Raw genomic sequence first — 23,390 nt, 5'->3', positions numbered from 1 at the left:
AAGACGTAAATTTATTTCTGTTATAGAAATTAGTTGCCTTAAGTTTTACCATAATATTTAGCTTAAAATATGATGAATTTGAATGAGATTAGAGTACAGAGGTGTTTATTTCTTCCAGAAAAGCTGAAAATGTACATTCCCTTAATTTTGTATGGTTCTGATAAATCTACTTACTCCTTAAGTTGGAGATTTAGAAGCTCTCTTTCCCAGCACTGATGAAAGCTTACTTAGGAAAGAACAGCTCATCTACTGTGTGGCCTTCAACTTCAACTTACTGCTTGGTTTTTAGGTTCCATCCAGAAAGTGAGAATACTACTTGGTAAACTATATTTTAAGACTGTTGTAAAAATGTTGCTCGATGGACATGAGTTTGGGTGAACTCCGGGAGCTGGTGATGGACAGGGAGGCCTGCCATGCTGCAGTTCATGGGGTCACAGAGTCAGACACGACTGAGCGACTGAACTGAGCTGAGCTGAGAAATGTTGCTTTGTTACTATGTCCTAAAATGTAAGAATCACTCATCTAGAATTAAACACTAAAAAAGGCGGGGAACTTCATTTTAGCAAATAGGTAAAATATTTTCATATATTTTATTCATTATATGTATTTATAAAATGTGTATCAATCTGGCAATTATATAAGGATTATTTTAATGCTCAGTATTTTTGCAGGTTACAGCCACAGTCATTTTTGCAATTTTTACATCTTCACTTTGCTGTTTACAACCACCTCCTGAAAGCACAAAATGGGAGTCGGCCTCTTTGTCAATGCACTGCTCTAGCATCTAGATCCCATACTGGGCATCTGTGGCAGGGCTGATTACAAGCTCATACTTCTTTCAAAAAGCAAATAATTTAGGAATCATACAGAGGAATTGTCACAAAGTAAAAGGATGAAAAGGTACCTCAAAATTAGTGCCTCTTGACTTTTTCCTAAGAGTAGTTATTAAAGCATTACGGTTTACATTTATAAAAGCTAAGACGACCTATTTATACTATCAGTTCTTCTGGGGTAAAAGCTCAGGATTGCAGATAATCCTCTTTCCTTGTATTTAAATAATGAGCGGATTATTTCTTTTCTCCATTCACAGTTCTTACCCCCAAACCATTTCTCACTTAAGTAATTTTCACAGCTGTACAAGAGGAACAAAAAGGCAGAAAAATTGTTACAACACAGACTTTGACAAATTAAAACCAGAGTGAAGGGACCAGCAGCAGCAGATCAAAGGCACCAAGCCAACACAGGTAATGCTTAGATAAATGAGCTAACCTAGTAACAAGCCCTGGATTTGTCATTGTTGTTTCTCCATTAATATTTCCATTTATCAAGTCTTTCATTCAGAATTGAGTTTTAAAAAGAGGCAAATTACTTCTCTACTCCACACATCTATTAAATAGTTTGCTAATATACTTTATACTGCAAACATTAAAACTCAACAACTTTTCCAACTAATCTTAGTAAGCACCCCAGAAACTTGACTTCTGACTTCTCTACTTCCTGTAAAATATCTAACATAAGAATATTACACAGAAAGTTTGTTAAATTTTACTCATAATTTCTTAAATAGCAATATTCAGTTAAACAGCAAAAGATAATAGTCCCAATTACACAGACTAACAAACTGCAGTCTTTACAAAATTTATGACTTTCTTGAAAATACCCGGCAGGTTCAGTTCAGTTCAGTTCAGTCACTCAGCCGTGTCCAACTTTGCGACCCCATGAACCGCAGCACGCCAGGCCTCCCCGTACATCATCAACTCCCGGAGTTTACCCAAACTCATGTCCATTGAGTCAGTGATGCCATCCAGCTTGGTACTAAAAACCATTAAAAAAAAAAATCTACATTGTATCTGTTTGCACTGAGCCATGCAACCTTAATTGCGTTTGGTTCACATGCAGAGGTAAATTCAGAGGATATAATTAACATTTCTAAAACCATATGATAATTTTCTCTAAAACTTCACTAGTGGGACTGAGTGCCCCCCCAAATCCAGACAGAACATCAGCCTCACATTAGTTACACTATCTTCACCTATTACTACAGATACCAGAACCAAAGAACTATTACAAGCTTTACATAGAAAGCTGTACTTTAGTTTTCGAGTGCTCTTACTCTCCTCATTATTTTTTGAAACACAGTTAAGAGGCATAAAGACATTCCAAGTAGAAGAAAACTTAATTACGTAGAAACAGAGGTTTTTGGTTCACTGTGTATTAAATGGAAACCTGTCTTATGCCACACTACAGGGGGAACTGATGCTAAGGAATTCGGAGGCTTTGATCTCACTGTATAAGCACAGAAGGTGCAGACCAGGAATTGACAACCTTCCCAGGGCAAGGTCTTTCCCATTTCCTACCCAAGGAGTGCTGGTGCAGTGGGGCAGTGTGCTTGCCTCAAGTCAGAAGCAGAGAAAGGGTATAAATTTCAGAACCATGGGAGATTTTTCAGCTTGTTTTGCTGTGATTTGCCTTTTCCTTTTCTTCAAAATGAAAAGAGCCCTGTTGCTTCTGATTATAACAATACCTACTTGTTACTGAAAAGAAAATCAGATAATACATAAAACTATAAAAAAGAAAGAAGGAAATCATCTATAATCCTACCACTCAGAGATTGTTGTTATTGTTTAGCTGCTAAGTCGTGTCTGACTTTTTGCTACCCTGTGGACTGTAACCCACCAGGCTCCACGTCCATGGGATTTTCTAGGCAAGAATACTGGAGAGGGTAGCCATTTCCTCCTTCAGGAGATCTTTCCAACCCAGGGACCAAACCTGTGTCTCCTGTAGGTGGATTTTTTAAATCACTGAACCACTGGGGAAGCCTACCACTCAGAGATAACTACTCTTAATGTCTGGGTATAGATGTTTCCAAATTGTTTCCTACCTATACACACAAAAATGGGGGTTTTGTTGTTGTTGCTATTGTGTTTTGTTTTTGTTTTTAAGAAAGTGAGATAAATTGTAAGCTCCAGGGTCAGGACTAAAACAATTTTGCAAAGGAAATATATGCTTAAAGAGGAGATAAAACAGAACTATATAAAGTGTTTACTTAAAACCACAGAAAGCAAAAGAAGGGTAAAAAACAAAGAAGAAATGCAATGAGCAAAAAACAGCTGGACATTAGTAGCAGATTCCTTCTTCAGACATTAATCCAACCTTATCAATAATCACATGTGAATCATCTAAACATACCAACTAGAAGACAGATTGTCAGAGAAGATTTTTAAAAAGACCCCGTATTTGTCATCTACAAGAGATTCGCTGTAAATGTAAAGACTTAGGTCAAAAATAAAGAAACAGTCCTTCCAATGAACATTCCCGACTGATTTCCTTAACGTGAATAAAAATTGAGTAAAATTTAAAAAAAAAAAAAAAAAGAAAAGAAAAAATAAAGAAACAGAAAGAAACTGAGATCATGGGTTGTCTACTACTTTGAGATTTACCTTTTTACCATTTTTTTTGGAGTATAGTTGACTTACAATGCTGTGTTAGTTTCAAGTGTACAACACAATCAGTTACAAAAATACATGTGTCTACTCTATTAGGTTATTTTCTCATATAGGCTACAGAGTACTGAGTAAATTACTACTTTTTCTTGAAAGACAAAGGAAAAAAAAAACTAGTCTATTGAGAAATTCTATAAAGTTCTCCACGTAAACACAATTTCTCCTATATAAACTGTTCAATATTTCAAAATGTTAACCTATTTTTAACCTATTTTATACTATTTGAGAAATATAAAATTCTTTCAGCTCAGAAATGAACGGTACATGAATACTTAACACATATATTTCTCCCTAATCTTGCTTATAGCTCAGAAAGAAAAATCTGGCAACATAACACAACTAATTTCCTCTCTTTATAATGTGCTCTCACTCCTTGTTTCTAGAAGTAGAGAAATACTAATAAATGTCCCTATTCCTGCCTGAGAATTCAGATTACTAGCAGATTCCTTCTTCAGTGTAGTTCCATGTTCAACATAAGCTGCTAAACTTTTCTTACTAGCAAAGCTATGAAATAATTCACTGACCGAGCAAGTTTTAAGTTCAAGTGTAGATGCTATATGGATATATAGAAACTCAGTTGGTTGTTGTCTATTCTAAGTTTAATGCTGAAGGACACTTTCTGTTGTTGCAGGTCTAACATGCCCATACTGATCAAATACATCTTGGAAATAGACTCTCCTAGACATATGAGATAGTCACTTTAGAGTACCACAACTTCGTATACGCCAAAGGTATATTCCCAAATGGTACATACACATCTTGGTTCCTTGTGTTTCAACAAAAAGTATTAGACTTGATTTTCTGAGGTTAGAAAAAAATGACTGAAAACTTCCCATTGTATGATGCTGCTGGAATCTCTGATCTCTACTACTCTGAGTTCACAGTCAGGCTACTTGGTTTATTTTGAGAGAGCAAATCCTTCCTGCTGTTTCGCAGGAAATGGAAGAACACATTTATAGACTATGTTTTAATTTTATGTTTCAATGGTTTTAGTTTTTTAACTATGTCTCACTTTGAAGAATATTTAATTATGTGGAGATATTAACACTTTCAAAAAGAAGCTAAAGCAGGGTGAGGGGAGGGTGGGCGGTGGAGAGAAGAGTATTCTCAGAAACGTGAGCTAAAAGAGTGACTTTTCAAAAAATGTCTCATACAAGCTGTTACACCCTGTTTCTTCCTGTGAAGAATTTTCCAAGCATTAAGTTGTGCAATAGCTTAACGAAGAAAAAAGGAAATGCCCAAGTTTCTCTCAAATATGTAATATCATAGAGAAATTAGAGGCTTAATTTTAAAGTGCCCTATCACCTGCTTAGGCTTGTGAAATCACTACAATAATCTCTGAGTCACTCAACTCATCTGGACTCACCTTTTCATGCTAGCCATATCCTCCTGGGCTTTCGGAGGCCATCACTGCTCTTAACAGGGGGCAGAAACAGTTAACGGCCTTGAAGAATAAATCTTTCAGGGGATTAACACAGCTAACCGAGAAGAATGATGAAATGCTTCCAATTGTTTCTGACTTCTCTACGGGCAAAGACAAGCAAGGCACAGTGAAGGAGATGGAAAGGAGACAGGCTGTGTAAGCTAAGATGCTACAAATAATGCTCAGCCTTCTGAAACGGTTGAATTCTCCCCTACGTAGAGCATTTTCAAGGAAGAAGGAGACACAAACGCTGTGAAAATAAAATGCAATCATAAAGGGAAAGAAACAACATAGACAAATGCAAAGACTAGGAGCACCCTTATGAAGTGACCTGTCATGTTTCAGGGAGCTGTGGCACACAGCAAACCCACCTTCCTGTCCAGCCCTCGCCCAGCTCCCCCCAGGCTCTGTTCCCCCTTTCCTGACTTGCTACCTCTCTCCCATTGCCAAGCGCAGCCCAGTCAGAGGCCTGGGCGCAGTCACCTGGCAGCTGTCCTGCTTTCCTGCTGTCAATACCCCAAAGGCACCGGCACCCGAGCCGTCATCAGAAGGACTCATGAATGATAACTACTCTGATTTTGTCCAACGATGTACAAGTCTCACAGAAGCTCTGAGAGTTACAAGAGACGTGGGGGACATGAAGAATAACTTCCTCCAATGAAAGACGAGGAAACTGAGGCTCAGGGGGATTAGCAGACTTCCCTAAGCCCATCCTCTGTTAATGGAAGAACTAAGACTAGGACACAAGTTCCCTAAAGTCAATTTTTGTTCCCTCTCTTATTTTTCCTTCCCCCTACAACATCCTTAAGCTTCCTTAAATCACCACCTAAACTTAACATTTCAGGCAAGGCCTGTGTGTTTTATTTTTGAAGGTCATTCATGGTATTCATTTTAGGGTATCAACCAAAAGAAAAAATAAAACAAAATTCACTACTGGCATTTAATCCCCACTAACAAAATCCCAGCAAGGCCCTCAGTGATACAGGACTATTATTATACTTGTCCTAAATCAATGAGTTCCTTTTTCCAAGTTAACTATTACTAACTTTCAACTGTCTTCTCAAGGCCTCCTCACTTTCAGATTTCATTTGCTCCTACCTCTCTGTGAAAACCTAAGCCATCAGGAAGGAACTTTCTCAACTTCCTCCCTGCCTCCACCTGCCCGCTCATCCACAGTGGCACGTATCTTTCCCACCTCCTCTCCTGTCTCCAAGGTATGAATGTCCTTATTCCCTCCTTAGACAAACTTGTGCTCCAGACCCTGGCCACCCTATCTTTTCTGGAACTTTACTCCATTCTACCTCAGTCACTTCTCCACTCTTCTCAACAAAAATATAAGCTCTAGCTATCATGCCACACAAAAAATATTCTCATGGGCAAATGTGCACACAGACACACATGGACACGCACACTCCCCGCAGCGCCCCCGCTTCTCAACTCCTACTCTTATCCATGACTAGATTTAGACTTCAGAACAGCTAGATTTAGACTTTAGAACCTCTACCTGTGAAATACCTGATCGCCAAACCCAATCTCCCATTTTCAATCTTTACCTGACCTTCCTGTGGCCTTGGTCACACCTGACCGTTTTCCCTGCTTAACACATGGGCGATTTGGTAAGCTGCTCAGCCGAGCTTTCAAAATAATTAATCTGTAAAGGATAATAACAATAATTATTTCAGGGGGTACTACAAGGATTCTCTGACATAACATATGGAAACAACACCAAAAAATCCTGGTGCTTAATATTACTACCGTCTGTACTTGTGGATTTTCCTGGTCCTTTTTCCCTCTCCCCTTTTGTCTGTTCAGTCTTTGGTCCTTGCATGGGGATCTCAACTGTATGTGTGGTTAGAACCATCAGTTCCAGTCACTCCCCAACACACATCTCCAGCCCTGACTTCTCTCCGGGGGTCTAGGCTTCTCAAGATCAGCTGAATGCCCCAGAGACACCCTAACTTTACTTCAAACTGAACTCACTATTCTCTCTCCAAACTTCCTTCCTTTCTGTTTTCCATCCTGATGAATGACATCTTGAGCCAGTGAATTTTCCCAACCAGAAACACTGAGCTATTTTCTTCTTCTTTTTTCTTACTCTTCTCCCATTTTTCATCAACTTGGCAACCAATTTTTCCTCCTAAATGATTCTCAAATCCATCCTCTCCTTTCCTTTCCCACCATCATTACCTTTGTTCTGGTCCTCATTATTTCTACCTGGACTATTTTAACAGCCGTGGGACTTCTCTCTGCTTTCTTTTCACACACCTTAGGGCATTGATTTAAGCATTTACTTCACTTTTGATGATTCCACAATGCTGGTATGCATGATCCTAGACAGGGCTGGACCAAGAATCCGAACCAAGATGCAACTTCTGCTCTCCTCCCCTCTGCACCATGACCTCTCTGTTTCACTCCCACAGACTTGGTGTTCCTCACAAACTGAGCTCTTCTGGGTTCTGAGCCTGGGCTTTCTTCTGGTTGTTTTTTTTTTTTTTCCCTCCTGTTTAGCCCAGTAAATAATCCTGTCCCTCCAATATTCAGCACCAAAATCACCTCCTGCATGAATTCTTTCCTCCCAAACAAGAAAGAAAAAAAGAGAGAGAGAGAAAGAAGAAAGAACAAATTACTCCCTCCTTGGTTCCCCACTCTCTACTATTATTTATCACAATGGACTGCTGTAAAGTGTTTCATATTCTAGGTTCTGATTAATGATTTGTGTATCTTTCTGAGGTCAGGCACTGTGTCATACTCCACATTGTAACCTATTTGCAGAGCAGAAATAGAGACACAGATACAGAGAACAGACCTGTGGACACAGGGCGGGCAGGGAGAGGGTGGGACGAACTGAGAGAAGCACTGACATATAAGAAAAGGATCGGCAGCGAGAAGCTGCCGTGCAGCGCAGGGAGCTCAGCTCAGGGCTCTGTGACGACCCAGAGGGCTGGGATGGGGGGTGGGGAGGAGACTCAAGAGGGATAAGGTATGTACACTATGGGTGATTCACACTGTTGCACAGCAGAACACAACACAACGCTGCAAAAGAAATCATGCTCCAATTAAAACATTGAAAAATTTAAAAAAAAAAATTACCATGAAGACTGGTATACAGCAGAAACCTTTCCCCATCTATTTGCCATGAAGTGATGGGACCAGATGCCATGATCTTAGTTTTCTGAATGTTGAGCTTTAAGCCAACTTTTTCACTCTCCTCTCTCCTATATACATAAAGCACCTTCAGAAGAGCAGGCAAAAGAAAAATACACCTGTCGCCCATTCGTGGACCAGAGGGCCTAGATGAACCACGTCATATACTGAGACCACAGCTTGTCCCCTACAATAATTTCCAACTTATTTATAATAAGCCGTGTTATGCACAACACGGTTTCATCCCATGTATACTAAGGAAAAAGTACACTTTACTCTTCAAAGGCATGTAAATACCCACTTATCAAACACAGCAACCTAGCATTTGGTGTGACATATATAGGAAACTGGAGGAGGAATGAGACCCCATGAACTGGGAACAGAGTGAAGCAAAGCAAACTTGGAGAAAACCTGAGCTGCAACTGGCAGTGTCTTCCCAATAATAAAGGCACATCTATAATTAACGCTTTCAAGAGTGTTCAGCCATGTATTACGGCATCACATCTCATAAAACATTCATTCAAAAGCCAGATCGGTAATGCACATCCCAGCTCCATGAGCATGCGCAGGGCACTGAAGAAGAAAGAGGGGACTTGCAAGTGAGACACCCATTGCCCCACAAAGATGACCAAGCATGAACAGCCGCCATCAGTGCTAAACAATAACAATAAAACTGAAAAGAAATTGGAATGTTGGGAACGTTAGGATTAAATTAAATTGTTACTAAATAAATAATGTTCCCAAAAGAGTAAACGTATTTCTAGAAAATGTTTGTAGATGTAAAGGGTTACGGTGAAATTGCTAGTCGCTCAGTCCTGTACCAAGTCTTCGCAACCACATGGTCTGTAGCCTGCCAGGCTCCTCTGTCCACGGGATTCTCCAGGCAAGAATACTGGAGTGGGAAGCCATTCCCTTCTCCAGAGGATCCTTCTGACCCAGGGATCAAACCCAGATCTCCTGCACTACAGGCAGATTCTTTACCTTCTGAGCCACCGGGTAATACACATGCGAATACAGGCAAGAAAGATACCTAAAATAATTCAACTACTTTTGAACTTTCAAAGTTATATCAGTTATGCTAATAAGATCAAGTCATAAATGTACATATAACAAGATAAGGCCTATTTCAAAGCCCTAGTAATTTAAAAATCAATGACCCAGGAACACACAAATAAGCCACCTGAACAAGATATAGATCTTAGAAAGTGATCCGTATAAATGTACATGTTCATGCTAGAGGTGGCATCAAAAATGTGGAGAAAGAGTGGAGTATTTGGTAAGTAGTGTTGAGGAAACTGATTAGCCCACAATATGAACATTTTTTAAAGAATGAATTTACACCTCATATCTTAAGCTCCAAATTATTTAAAAACCCAAGAGTAAACCTATAAAGCTAAAAAAGTGAAAAGATGCCATGTGAGCCCAGAATACAGAAGGGTTTCTTAAATGACTCAAAATGTATAATCACAACTAGTACTAAAAATTGTGAGTTCAACTACATTATAATTAAAGATTCTGTAGTCGATGTTAATAAAGGGCACCACAGACAAAGTTATCGGACAATGACTTACTAGAATAGAAGTATTCACAACATCCATAGCTAACAAGGGATTCATCTCTAGAATCTACAAGGAACTCCACAAGAATTCTTTCAAGGAACTTCTTACAAGAAAAGGGCAAGAGACCCAATTCACAGAAAAGGGAAATTAAATTAAGTAAATGAAGAGATACGCAACCTCACTTATAATCAAAACAAGGCAGAAATGAACCACGGGCCACAATGAACAGCTAATGGATAGCAAATTCAGGAAATTAGTTAATAAAAAAAGGAGTCACATGTAGTACTGGCGGAGATATAAAACTGACAATATTCTGTGCAGTTCACTGTAAAATTAGTACATTTATGTCCTAATACTCCTTGTGGACAATACTGCCTCAAGAAACACTCACTGATAGATTTAATGTACTGATGTTCCTTGGGGGGAAAATAGCACATACATATTGCATGGAAGCCAAAAACATTTATAAAAATGTTGACCCTTTCATGTCCCTATTTCTACAGTCTGCATATGTGGTAGGATTTTAATGGAACCTTTGCGAAAAAGGTCAGTCAGTTCAGTCACTCAGTCATGTCCGACTCTTTGCGACCCCATGGACTGCAGCACGTCAGGCCTCCCTGTCCATCCCCAGCTCCTGAAGTTTACTCAAACTCATGTCCATTGAGTCAGGGATGCCATCCAACAATCTCATCCTCTGTCATCCCCTTCTCCTCTCGCCTTCAATCTTTCCCAGCATCAGGGTCTTTTCAAATGAGTCAGCTCTTCACATCAGGTGGCCAAAGTATTGGAGTTTCAGTTTCAACATCAGTCCTTCCAATGAACATTCAGGACTGATTTCCTTTAGGATGGACTGGTTGGATCTCCTTGCGGTCCAAGGGACTCTCAAGAGTCTTCTCCAACAGCACAGTTCAAAAGCATAAATTCTTCGGCGCTCAGCTTTCTTTATAGCTAAAACGGTGGGTAAGACTAAATAAAATGTTCTCATTTCTCTTCACAGATGAGGATAAGGACAGAGAAAGAAGCAGATCTAATGTCACAGATGTTTCAGCGTGTACATATGTATGTGTGTGACTTGCTCAGTCATGCCTGACTCTTTGCGACCCCATGGACAAACCTGGATCCAAGGCTGGGCCTAAGCTTGTCCATGAGACCTGGTTAAGTTACAGTCTCCACTTGCCTCAGTTTCTTTACATAAAAGACATCAGTAATACCTACCCTGCACCACACTAGGATGATTAGAGATAATCCATGTAAAGCATTCAACAAATAGAAAGTGATTTTTTTTTAAACCAGAAAAAAGTGTATCATGCACTAACCTTAATAGATTGCGGTGTCCTGCCTAATCCATCTTAGAACACCAAAACCTCAGCAACAGGCGTGAAAACCAGAGAGACAGATTCAATATGAACTTACATGTCAGCTTTTCCCACTACAGAACAGGGTAAATTATCTCTCTTCTTCCATATACTTATTGAAAACTGTAAAGGTTAAGGTTCACTTCAGTTGCTCAGTTGTATCTGACTCTGTGACCCCATCAATCGCAGCACGCCAGACCTCCTTGTCCATCACCAACTCCCGGAGTTTACCCAAACTCATGTTCATCGAGTCGGTGATGCCATCCAGCCATCTCATCCTCTGTCATCCCCTTCTCCTCCTGCTCCCAATCCCTCCCAGCATCAAGGTCTTTTCCAATGAGTCAACTCTTCGCATGAGGTGGCCAAAGTACTGGAGTTTCAGCTTCAACATCAGTCCTTCCAGTGAACAGCCAGGACTGATCTCCTTTAGGATGGACTGGTTAGATCTCCTTGCAGTCCAAAGGTTAAGGTTAGGAAGTCTCTTTTAGCTCCTGGGAAATGAATATAAGGCTGCTTCTGATGGCAGCTATGACAGTGATGACCCTGGGACTGGTGTCAGAGTCCTAACTCCACAAACACAAGGAAGTCCACTCCAATATTCCTGCTTGGAGCATCCCATGGACAAAGGAGCCTGGCGGGCTACAGTCCATGGAGTTGCAGAGTCAGACGTGAGGAAGCAACTTAGTACGCACGCACACACATGTTGGACAATGTCGGAGAACGCTTAGAAGAACTCTAGCTATCCATGACTGAGTAACTGCAGGACCTCAAAGCTTGACCATGAAAACAATTAACCTGGAAACAAGATCAGATCGAAAGTCAGGATTTTACACATCAGCTCCTGAACGTTCAACAAAGAGGAAAACTCTACTTGGGAATCTTTATAACCTGATGGCTAACATGCTATATACGTCACCATTTTGGCATTTTCAGCCTGGAGCAGTTGTTTCACTTTGGTCCTCAGGTCCCAACCTATGGACTCTAGGATCCTGGCAGAGGTCTGTATACTGAACCCTTGTCTCACTCATACATGAATTGCTGCTGCTGCTAAGTCACTTCAGTCGTGTCCAACTCTGTGTGACCCCATAGAACGCACCCCACCAGGCTCCCCCATCCCTGGGATTCTCCAGGCAAGAACACTGGAGTGGGTTGCCATTTCCTTCTCTAATGCATGAAGGTGAAAAGTGAAAGTGAAGTCGCTCAGTCGTGTCCGACTCTTCGCGACCCCATGGCCTGCAGCCTACCAGGTTTCTCCATCCATGGGATTTTCCAGGCAAGAGCACTGCAGTGGGGTGCCATCGCCTTTTCTGCATACATGGACTACTATTTTACAAATATGGAAGATGCTGTGGTCGTTCTTTATAATACATATCCAGTTAAGTAATACTAAATAGTAACATTGTCACTAAAAATTAGCAATTATCAGAAATGAGAAGAAAACTCTAAAGAAGCAAAAATCTTTAAAACCTTTTAGTATTAAATAAAAGTGTCCCAATTTTTATAAGGGTTGAGAACCACTGCTTTAAAGTTTACGATTTCTAACTGAAGACAGTTTGTATTTATAATAGACATGAAGGAAAAAGAGAGAGGGTTTCAAAAAACTGAAAATCCTAATGTACATTTATCTCCATTCCCAGTCCTCTCCTGACCATAAACTTTCCCTTGGCATTTAACATCAAAGGTAGTTACCCTTTCATTCTTAGTTCACAAGCCGTTGCAACCGTTCAAAGACAGAAAAGGCACTGCATTGTGTATTAAGAAAATATACATGTATCATTCCATTCCTTCCTTAAAACAGAAAAGATCACTCAGTTTATTTCTTCTCCCCCCCCCCCTTCCAGCTTCTCTTCCTTCTCCTGACGCTCTGACACAACTCTACAAAGGGGAAGTTATAGATCACTACAGATACTCAAAATGTTCAAGAGAAAAAAAAGAAATATTTTATCCAGCATTTCCCAGTGAAAACGTACTCCAGATTTTAATTTATATTCTTCTCAGTGTAACATAAAAATCCCAGCTAAAGACAGCCTCAACATTAAACACAGCAAAAATAAGAAAAATAAACATTTCTGTCTAGGGAGTATTATAAAAATATTTAATACATAAGGTGTATATGGATTTGGCCATGTCTTTCTATAATATAAGCTTTTCAGTAACTTATTGTGAACTGGGGTAGGGAGGTTAGGGGGCTATGTAAGGTAGTCATACTGTATGTAGGGTAATGGGGTGTGGAGAGAGTCATATACATTGTTTATTAATTTATCATTTCTTTTCTGGGATGTAAACTGTGTCCTAAGGGTAAACCAGAAGTGTCTTTTTATTCTAAGAAGTTAAAATATGCTAATCTGACCTTTCAAACTAGGACCTGACAAGATATCTGTAAATTAAAACCTGCCATTAGAATTATGGCAGCATAAAGCAAGTCACAAAGATGCAAACACAGCTAAATCTAGTCACCAACACAGAGGAAGTGTCAATGTAAAAGATGGAAAAAACCAAAACAATAAAACCTCTTAAATTCTGGGTAGAGAGCAATGGGAAAAGACCTAAAGATTTAGAGAAAGTTAATCTCAAGTCAGTGTTTATCAGCTCTCCTTTAGAAAGGTGAAAGGTCATCTGAATCATCACCGCCACCTCTGCCTTAGGCAGCAACTTTCCAGATTTCAAGGGAGCCAAGCGTTACAAATCGTTAAGACCCCTGTTCAAGTCCCAGCATGTCCGTTTACTACTATGACCATTGACAAGTCACATTTTATCAGCCTCAGTTTCTTCTCTCCATGGAATAAATGAATCCTGTTTCAGACTGTCAAAAGAAAAAATACATTACAAATGAAATAGAGAAAAATGCTCTCTGTAAACAGAAAATAGGGGGCTTCCCTGGTGACTCAGCGGTAAAGAATCCACCTGCCAATGCAAGAGACCTGGGTTTGATTCCTGGGTCAGGAAGATCCTCTGGAGAAGGAAATGGCAACCCACTCCAGTATTCTTGCCTGGGAAATCCCATGGACAGAGGAGCCTGGTGGGCTACGGTCCATAGGGTCACAACAATCAGATACGACTTACTGACTAAACAACAACAGAAAATAAGAATCTAAAGGCCATGTATTATTATTCCTGGGTTATTATTTAGTTATTATTAAATTCCACTAGAGTGGAAATAAATCCTGTTCCTAAGTAGGGGATAAGTTTGAGAGTTCACAAAGGCTGTTCTATTTTACCTGAAACGGAATGACAGATGCTGAGGAAAGTCCTCAAGTAAATTAATGAACCAGAGGGCCAAGAATATACCTGGGTATAAAAAATAGAGACAAATGGTTGAACAGGTCTTCCCTTTCAAGAGTCTCTCTTAATGACTTGTTTTCACTTTTAATTTCATGATGCATTTGGCAAGAAGAGGCACAAACTCAGACATATGAAAATCAAATTTAAGAAGTCCACATCTATCTAGAAAAAGATAAAATTAATTGCTCAGTGCTCATAGTGTATCTTGGTTACTTAATGCTAACACAGTTATACCAATTACTGATAATATCACAATGCTCAAAGCAGCTGTATTTTAAGAGATTAAAGTTCTGAAGGATTATTGGAATAATGGGATCTTATCATTCAAATTACCTCCATGTTGCTAAAAAGAAAAAGTAAGGGGAAGGGAGGGGAAAGTACAAATTTACCAGGCTGAGAAACTACCAAAGATTTCTTTTCAAAGCAAAATCAATTATGTAATAAATATGTTTTGCTATAAAAAATTCAGCATTGGGGGGCAGGTATGATGAACACAGAACATCATGAATTTAGGCTCTGCTTCCCGAGGAAGCTCAAGTGCCCAATATGATGAAGGAGCTAAGTGTACACAGTACTGCGATTGTGCATTTTCCCTCCCTGCCACAAAAAGAGACCCCTCTTTGCGTGCGGAATCTCCTTTTTCTCCCTCCAGTCATTTGCTTGGATCCCTTCTTCCAAAAGAAAGTGAAAGACGATGTCACTGGCTTAACATCATTCAAACATTTAATTTGAGGCTACAATCTTCCTACCAAACTGACTCTCCTCAACCATCACACCTCCCCTGGTGTCCCTCTGCAAGGCTGGAATTCAACCAGACAGATAAATAAAGGCAGGAAAACACGGCTGGGCTTTCACTCGGGGAGGGGTGGGGAGAAGTTCATCTGATTTAGTCCCTGGAGAGAGGAGCTGCCAGAGAAATGAAGAAGCAGAAAGTCTGTGCAGAAAACCAACCTTTGCTCTAGCATTTTGTTCTTCACCTCTGCACTTCTGAGATGGAGCAAGACAAGCATGTGAATTGTAATCTACCTAGTGAATTTGAGAAAACTCATTCTCAGTTTTACTCTGATGAAAAATGGCATTTAATGAATAAAGATGTCAGGCTCCTACCTTTAAAAGTACCTCTGTCTCAGTAAGGGAGCCTGGCTAAGAAACCACGACTGGAGTTAACAAACCAGACACCAGACTAAACATCTCACAACTAGCTGCCCCTCATTCTTGGTCACTACCTTTCCGGTGTGTGTGTTTGCATCACCAATTCCCTTAGGTCCTGACGTTCTGGCTCTCCCAGAATGGAAAGCAAAGAGCCTGAACGCCTCTGTTACACCGGCTGAAGAAGTAGGATTTCAGAGTCTGGACACCAGGGCTCTTGCTTCCCTCTCCACCTTACACATCACCCTCAACTCATCCTCTTTCTCCCTTAGGTCCCCACCCCATCCACTCACAATACTGTTTATAACCCCCGGCCCAGGGAACAAAGTGAAGAACAAAGAGCCGCTGCTTCAGGCAGCAGGAGGAAGACAGGCAAGGGAGGAGAGGGCAGCTGAGGACTCAGGAAGCCTCCCAAGCACAGTCAGTCCTGCCTGGAAAGCTCCCGCCTAGAGCGAGTGGGTGAGGAAGCAGGGCAGGTCCCCGGGCGCCGCGTGCTGCCGCGCGCGTTTACGCCCGTGTCCATTGCACCCCGCCGGCAGCACAGCCACAGAGTTTGGAGAGACCCTCCGAGAAAGCAAGCAGCCAGGGGCGCACAATGTAGAAAATGCACGCGAGTGAGGCTGCAGCACGGAGCTGCAGATCGGCTGAGTGACAGCCCAGCGCCCAGCCCGCGGGCTCACGACCCGGCCTCGCACCTGGACCAGGCGGCCACCCTGCACCCTCAGGGCGCTCTCCTCTCCGGGGACTGGCTGCTGGCGGGCTCCGAGAGCTGGGACCGGCGCGATGCGGCGGGGGCTTCACTCCTCCATCCTGGGACCCGGCAGCACGTTACAGACGGCCGTGCACTTCCTGTATGAAACACACAGGGGAGAGAAAGAACGAGAGAGATCCGAGCGCCCGCCGAGCGGAGGCAGGGAGGGAGGCAGGCCGGCGGGGAGGGCGGCCGAGGGGGCTGCGGGTTGCATAACCGCTGCCGCCCGCCTCGCACGGTCGGCGGCCCCCAGCACTCTCCTCGGCGGGCGACCCGCCACCCCGGCGGCCCGCGAGGTGGCCGCCCCGCGGCCCGGCCTCCCCCTGCCGGCCGCCTCGCCCGCGGCGCGCTGGCAGCCCTTCCGTTTCCAGCCCCCGCCTGGGTTCCCCTCCCCGCGCTACCTAAGTCAACTCCACGCTGTCCGCCTGCCTGCCTGCCTAGGGGTTCCTCCTTTCCTCTCCTCTCCTTCCCGCCCCCGGGGCGGGAGTGGGGGTTGGGGGTGGAAATCTGACGAGGGGACGGTATAAAGACCAGACAATCCTTACCAGGGAGAGGAAGCTGGATTTTAAAGTTTAAGAGTCACATTCCCGTATATCCATTCCACTCAGCAGCCTAAAGAGCTTCAGGATGGGAAAAGACTTGTCTTGCGCCTGGCTGACTCAAACGGGAGAACGTGCCCGCAGCAGACACGAACTGCCAGAAAAAGAAGTAAAAAAAAAAAAGTATTCTGGGTTCCTAGGCTCCCTCTCTACTGAGACCCTTAGGTGCACGGTGTCCTAATGTTTATATATACCAATTCCACATGAAAGATCATCTGAAGAATGCATATAGTGCATTCTTCCAAAAAACAAGGATTTCTGTGGGCGTACAAATCACTAAGCAGTTCCCAAATTCTGGGTTTATGTCCATTTCATTACCCTCCGACTTAGGTGAACCTCAGGGTCCTGCTAACAAATGGTTTAAGAATCTGCCATAAGCAGAGTGTGCCAGCGCTAGGAGTGTTCAGTGCCCAGCTTCTGGGCTTGCAAGTGAGAACAATTTCATCCCTACCGTGCCTGCCCTTGCCCAAGAATCTATCAGGTTGCCAGGCACTTAAAGCACTGTCTCTGATCAACAGCTTCTTTTATCATCAAGGTGATGGCTTAAATAAAAGTTATTCTCGCTTCAAAACTCAACATGGAGAATAGTATATAATGAATGATTATTCTACATGAAAAGTTCAATTTTGACTGAAGTAGAAAGAAACTGATGGACATTAAGCTCCTGCTCAGTGTTAGCATCTCATTTTAAACTCCCTTAAATCTTAACATTTCCCAATAGATCTGCAAAAGTCCTATTCTCACATTCCCAATTGAGGAAACTGGGTCAGAAAAGTTAAGTATCTATCCCGATGTCTTAGCTAAAAAGTAAAGTGGAGAGGTCTTTTCTAAGTATAAAGTCTGCACCACTTCCTCTATACTCTAATTCTCAAAACAATCATGAATTCTCAGGGAATAATCAAGCCCAGTGACTATCCATGATCCGTCCCTTTGTCTCCCACTGAGCCTGCAAGTCCATACCGTCACTCCATCACACTAGCTGGGCTCCTTACCCACCTGAATTATATGTACCTTGATAACTCGAGCAGAGGACACTGTGCTCTTTGCCATTATCTACCACTGGCTCTGTCAGCCTTTTCAGAATCATTCAGTGGCAAAAGTTCAGAAGGTTATGGGACAGCCACTTATATGCCAAGGTACAAAGTCTGTTCAGTTCAGAACCTAATCTGCTGACTAATATTTGTTCCCTGAATTCTTTTACTCTAACTGGGCTCTTTTAAGAAGAAGGCAAACAAACAAACACACAAACAAAAACCACACCCACACAAAAGGAACGAAACACGCATGGACTCCACTCTTGATGAAATTTGAAATTCTCTCACTTTTCATTTCCTTCTGTTTTAGCACTTAGTTCACACTCACCATCAATAGCATGCTGCTATTAGCCTCTTGACAAGCCAAGAAAGAGTATGTATTAAAAGGAGATCAAGAATCGTGGCAACAGTGAGACCCCAGACATTTGAGGGGGAGAGTGAGGGAGAAAGTGAGTGCCCTTCCCTGCCACCTTACTCAGCAGCACAGACTCTGGGAACTCTAGAGCGGGTAAGTCAAGGCCAAGGGCAGTTCAAGTGTGCCAGTAGGAGTTGAGCAGAAGCAGATGCATTCCCATCCTTCAGGTCCGCACAGTGGCACGAGGGCTAATACTCAAAAATCTCCTGAGGGCTCTTAGCATCCTTTTAGGGTCCAGCTCCGCCTCTGCTGCTGTCATTTTCCTTCTTGAAGTCCTTGTTTATCCTGGACCTATCCACTTTTCATTTCCTTTCACAAACTTAATGCTTCGTCCCAAAGCCCTGCCATTTCTTTCCCACAAAGTACCCGCTGGGAGAGAAGGGGGACAGAGAGCAGTTAACTCAACATTTCTCTCAATTCTCTCTCATTAAAAAAAAAAAAATCATAATTACCATGTTTGGGATACAATTCTATTTTGAAATACTTTTTGGTATCCCTGCCTTCATTGCTGTTACTTATTAATCCAAGACCTTGAAGGAAAAACCTCTAAAGAAAAATTAAATTCTTGAGACAAAGCAAAGGAAACATGATCAAGTTAAGCTGTATGGATCCCAAAGTTCATAGTCTGGATAATGCAAGACTCCTAAGATTGCATCTGTTACCAACGTATATGTATCCTAACCATCACAAGGCCTAAGCATCATATCGCACATTCCCATGGCTCAGCTATTCTCCTGCCCCTTCTGTATTTCATGGAAATTGTTTCTTGCTTGACACTGTTGAGTAGGGAAAAAAATATTAAAATAACAACCTCATAAAAAGAGGGAAAAAATGCTCCTGGGTAGGTACAAATGACACCACAAAAAATATAACTGATTCTGGAAGAATACTGGAGGTTAATTTTTCAAGCCTCCACTCCCTAAGTACCACAATCCATGGATGAATACAGCAAGGGTGTGAAAGCCATTTTTGAAGCTCCAAATTAAGTGACAAGAGACCGCCTTCCTCAGGACTAACAGGTGTGGAGGAGGAGATGATAAGCTCACATCCAAAAATGATGTTCCTTATCTTTCTTCATCTTCAAAGAGAAAGTCCTTACTTTGACGATTAAAAATGTCTGCTATGCGATTTCTCTGTGTGAGGATTCCTGGCCATTATTACAGGATTTTCTGCAAACAAAAAAAGAAACATGACAAGCCATCTGGTTACCTAAGAGACTGCCTCTCTGTAGCAGCAGTCTTCAAGTGGCATCCCTGCCTCTGACTCCACTTCCAGGGTAGCACATGCAACAGGCTCTTCTGGGAAGGAGTTCTTTGGCACTCACACTCACTTCCCGGCCTCTGCAAGACCAGCACCATGGTTTACAAGAAAGATGTCTTCAGAGCCAACTGGCTGGCTTGATTGGCATTTACCCACAGAGGGTTATTAGTCATTTTCAAGGAGCCAGAGTATCATTTCCCGTGGCAAAAATGTGGCAAAAAAAAAAAAGTCTGCCTGCAAGATAGTTTAGGCTCCCTTTTGGGCACAGAGTTCCCTGGTTTTAAGAAAGCTGAGAAGGAAAGCATTACTTAGAACACCTGCAGCCTGACTTGGGAGACCCAGCTGCAAGTCAGAAACACAGGCCAGGATGGCTACGGGCCTGAGCTGGTATGTGTACTTCAACACACACACATTTTGAGCAGAATTAGTACTGTTTACATAGGACCCACAGGTGTACCGCCTCACTGGATTCTCAAAACTGCCTTTGCAGGGAGGACTCATTACCACCGAGTAAAAAGCAGCAGAGCTCATACGTGTTAAGTCATTTTCTCAAAGCAGTAGGTAATGGAGCTAAAATTCACCCTGGGTCTGTTCTTCCTCTTGAGGAGACATGAGTAGGTGCATTTTGGCTGTGGGATTTATTATTCTGTGCTACACATCCTTTCCTCAGAAGACTCTCACTTTTAAAACACAACGTGGAATGTTCTCTCTCAACTACATCCTGTGACTGCATCCTCTTGCCAAGTTTTTTGAAAGTGTAAACTATAAATGTATTCTGCAATGGGCAACTGATTTTTAGCAATATGTCAATATAAATTAGGTTCAATCTGATCTTAGGTTGCAGCTGACAAGTGTTTAATAAAATAATAAAACAGATCCACTGGTCAGTCAAATTGTGATGGACAAAATCTTCATACATTTTTTCCAACTTAGAATGCAAATATATATGTAAAGTGGGTCACAATGACTGATGTATTGTGATTTAGTGAGTATAAATACGAAAGATTAGCAAGGGCCCATGAAGGCTTAGCTTAGATGCAAATACTTGTACATAAGTTAAAGTATTCAAACTGCTCCTGGCACAGACTGTGAGCAGGAACAGCCTTGAGTTATTTACTGACTGTTGACCATGATGTGCATTGTGTAGACTAAACAGTGTCCTGTAAGATATTTTTCTTTGGAAGGCATGTTTTGTCTATTCATCTTTTGTAGTGGGTATTTCTGCCTCCTTATTAAAAATTTTTTTTAAATTCTCTTTTAAAAAATAATATATTAAAGAATCCACCAACTTAAAATAATTTGTCTTAACAGGTCAAATGAATATAGTACTTATTACTAATAACGTTCTTAAAAGGATTTTAAAAATACCTAAATATCTGCACAATTACACATTGGGAAGTTGCATTAGGTGAGTTGATAGGGAAGAAGTCACACACATCACTGTCCACTGATATATCAGTTCTCAACTACCTATTAAAATGGAGCCTTACAAGGTGGCAAAGTTGGACAGCTTCATCTTCATTTCCCTTTCTTTGCCTGTAGTGGCGTGACGAAGGCCAACAGCAGGGAAGAGAAACAAAGTGCCTGGAAAATCCAGAAATGTTATTATAAACTTTTGAAAGATTATTCATCAAGTTTTAAACTAAACCTAGCTAAACAAATTCCGACCACTTTACATGTACTGACTCAATTATTCCTGACAACACCACTCTGAGGCAAGAACTACCATTTCCTCCATATTACAAACCAGGAAACAGACACAGAGCTATTAAATAATTTGCCTAAAGTAATACTACCTAGCAAATACCAGACCATGGGCGGCCTAGCCAGCCAGAGAATCTACCTTTAACCAACACATTTTACTACCAAGGAGACACAATTGGCTTGGACTTGCCTTCTCCAGCATTAAAGTTCATGGGGTATACTCCCATGATAAGGCAGAAGGAGAGAAGTGAAAGGCGCAGAGGTTTCCTTTTCTGCAGCAAGAATGTAACCAGTAGTTATACAGGGTCAGGGATAGAGCACCTGCTACATGTTGCTGAATAAATGAATCCCGGAAAGAAAGGAAAATACATTTGCAGAACAGTAAAGTTGGGAAGATCAGCCCTGGGATTTCTTTGGAAGGAATGATGCTAAAGCTGAAACTCCAGTACTTTGGCCACCTCATGCGAAGAGTTGACTCATTGGAAAAGACTCTGATGCTGGGAGGGATTGGGGGCAGGAGGAGAAGGGGACAACAGAGGATGAGATGGCTGGATGATATCACTGACTCAATGGACATGAGTCTGAGTGAACTCCGGGAGCTGGTGATGGACAGGGAGGCCTGGCGTGCTACGATTCATGAGTCAGACACGACTGAGCGACTGAACTGAACTGAACTGAAAGTTGGGAAGAAGGGCTGCTTCCTTACCTTGACCAGAATCCTGGATTTTAAGGCTCCAGGATTGCCTGCCTCCAACAAAACTGAATGAGCAAGGGGAGGGAATGAAGTGCACTCCCCCTGCTTTGATCTTGATGAAGCATTTGATACAGTGTCCCATACAATCAGGATCGCCAAATCAACTGAAACTTCAGTGGCTACAAGATCCACACAGGAGTTAAGCAGGCTGGAAAGAAAAACACCCGATATATCTACCAGTGTGATGAAGAAAAGAACCACAAGGAACAGCATTCAATTTGTATTCAAAAGTAACCTAGGAATTGTCCACACTGTTATAATCAAATTTGCACATACCATTAATTTGGGAGCTGTGAAAAGGGCAAATGAGGGCAAGCCAACTGACTCAGTTAAATTAACAGAGAGGTGAAGAAAAACAAGAAGTTTGGTTTTATTTTTGTGCTCCCTTTAATTTTCAGGGAGGGGCTGAGAGTGCCCATTGGGTAGTAACCGCCTCTAGACCTGAAATGCCAAGACTGAACTAAGTAAAGTAAGCAACAGTAAATTGGATATGTTTAAGATTTTAGGGCCTTCCATCTGAACTTCAAAAAGCATGATCCTATTATTGCACGGACCATCAGTAAGGTTCCATGGGAAATGATATTCCTTTCAACAAGAAGACTTTGTTAGCAAAACTCAAAGAAATGAAGGGGCTCAGAGGCTGAATTTAGAGGTCAGATGAAAAAGTCAGTAGTGTATGTATAATCTGGCCCTGCTACAAATATGCCGCTCCGGCAGAAGGTCATGAGAATGGTTTGCAAACACACGGCAGAATAAAGAACAGTGGAGAAGGAAGAGGGAAGAGAGCAAAAAACTTGGACTAACATTATTTTTTTAAGCATAAATTATCATTTCTAATTTTTTTAACGTTGAGAAATTGCTTTTCCCTTGGTAGAACTGTTTGCCTTCCTGGTAGATTTAGAAATCAAGAAACGGAAGTAGGAGAGGTCCAAGACATTTGGGGGGGCGGGCGGCAAGGCCTAATTCACGCTAAGTCCCAGGAAATGTACAAGTGAGCATCATTTCATTTAACTCCTAAGAGACTGAAGAACTGAACCATTAGCTCTGTAGAAACCATGCCCCACACAGTGGACTCCACAGCTCATGAGAAACTGTTGATGAAGGGACAGTCACCAAGGAAATGCTACACAATCCATTTCCTTCGAAATTAAAGAAGAGGTGGGGAAGGGTGGGGTAGGGTAAGGGTAGGGTATGCCTTAACACAAAGGCATAAAGATTAAAGCCATAGTGCATTCTCGACATGGGTGGGAAATTCATGTGAAAATGCTGATATTCTGAGATTATTTAATAGAATAACAAGCAAATGATAAAACCGAAATAGATCTTCTCCAAGGTTTGATTGCTGGCCCCGTCCTAAGGTTTAAAAAGCAGATTGATGACACATGATAATATGATGACAGACTCACAACTGGCCCCAGAATAGCTAAAGGCTGCTGCTGCTGCTGCTGCTAAGTCACT

The 23,390-nt window shown here is 41.7% G+C and overlaps 1 protein-coding gene across 21 annotated transcripts in view; it reads right to left on the bottom strand.

Annotated features, from left to right (window-relative positions):
- LRRC8D (leucine rich repeat containing 8 VRAC subunit D) overlaps positions 1–23,390 on the bottom strand; it is a 138,163-nt gene that overhangs the window by 100,549 nt on the left and 14,224 nt on the right. For 5 of the 21 annotated variants that reach the window (XR_009596906.1, XR_009596908.1, XM_060400754.1 and 2 more), the window contains exon 1: positions 16,111–16,491. The exons of 4 other annotated variants lie outside the window; for them this stretch is intronic. The gene's annotated coding sequence lies outside the window, so the exon portion shown is untranslated. Of the gene's footprint in view, positions 1–576; positions 1,816–11,042; positions 11,780–13,548; positions 13,788–14,202; positions 14,273–16,110; positions 16,492–16,711; positions 16,860–19,313; positions 19,384–20,964; positions 21,059–21,884; positions 22,081–23,390 lie in introns of those variants that run through there. 12 more of the 21 variants (XM_060400765.1, XM_060400750.1, XM_060400778.1 and 9 more) reach the window with 9 other exon arrangements.

Source organism: Ovis aries, chromosome 1 (genome assembly GCF_016772045.2).
Source record: "Ovis aries strain OAR_USU_Benz2616 breed Rambouillet chromosome 1, ARS-UI_Ramb_v3.0, whole genome shotgun sequence".
NCBI lineage: Eukaryota > Metazoa > Chordata > Mammalia > Artiodactyla > Bovidae > Ovis > Ovis aries.
This window is presented reverse-complemented; position numbering and strand designations above follow the sequence as displayed.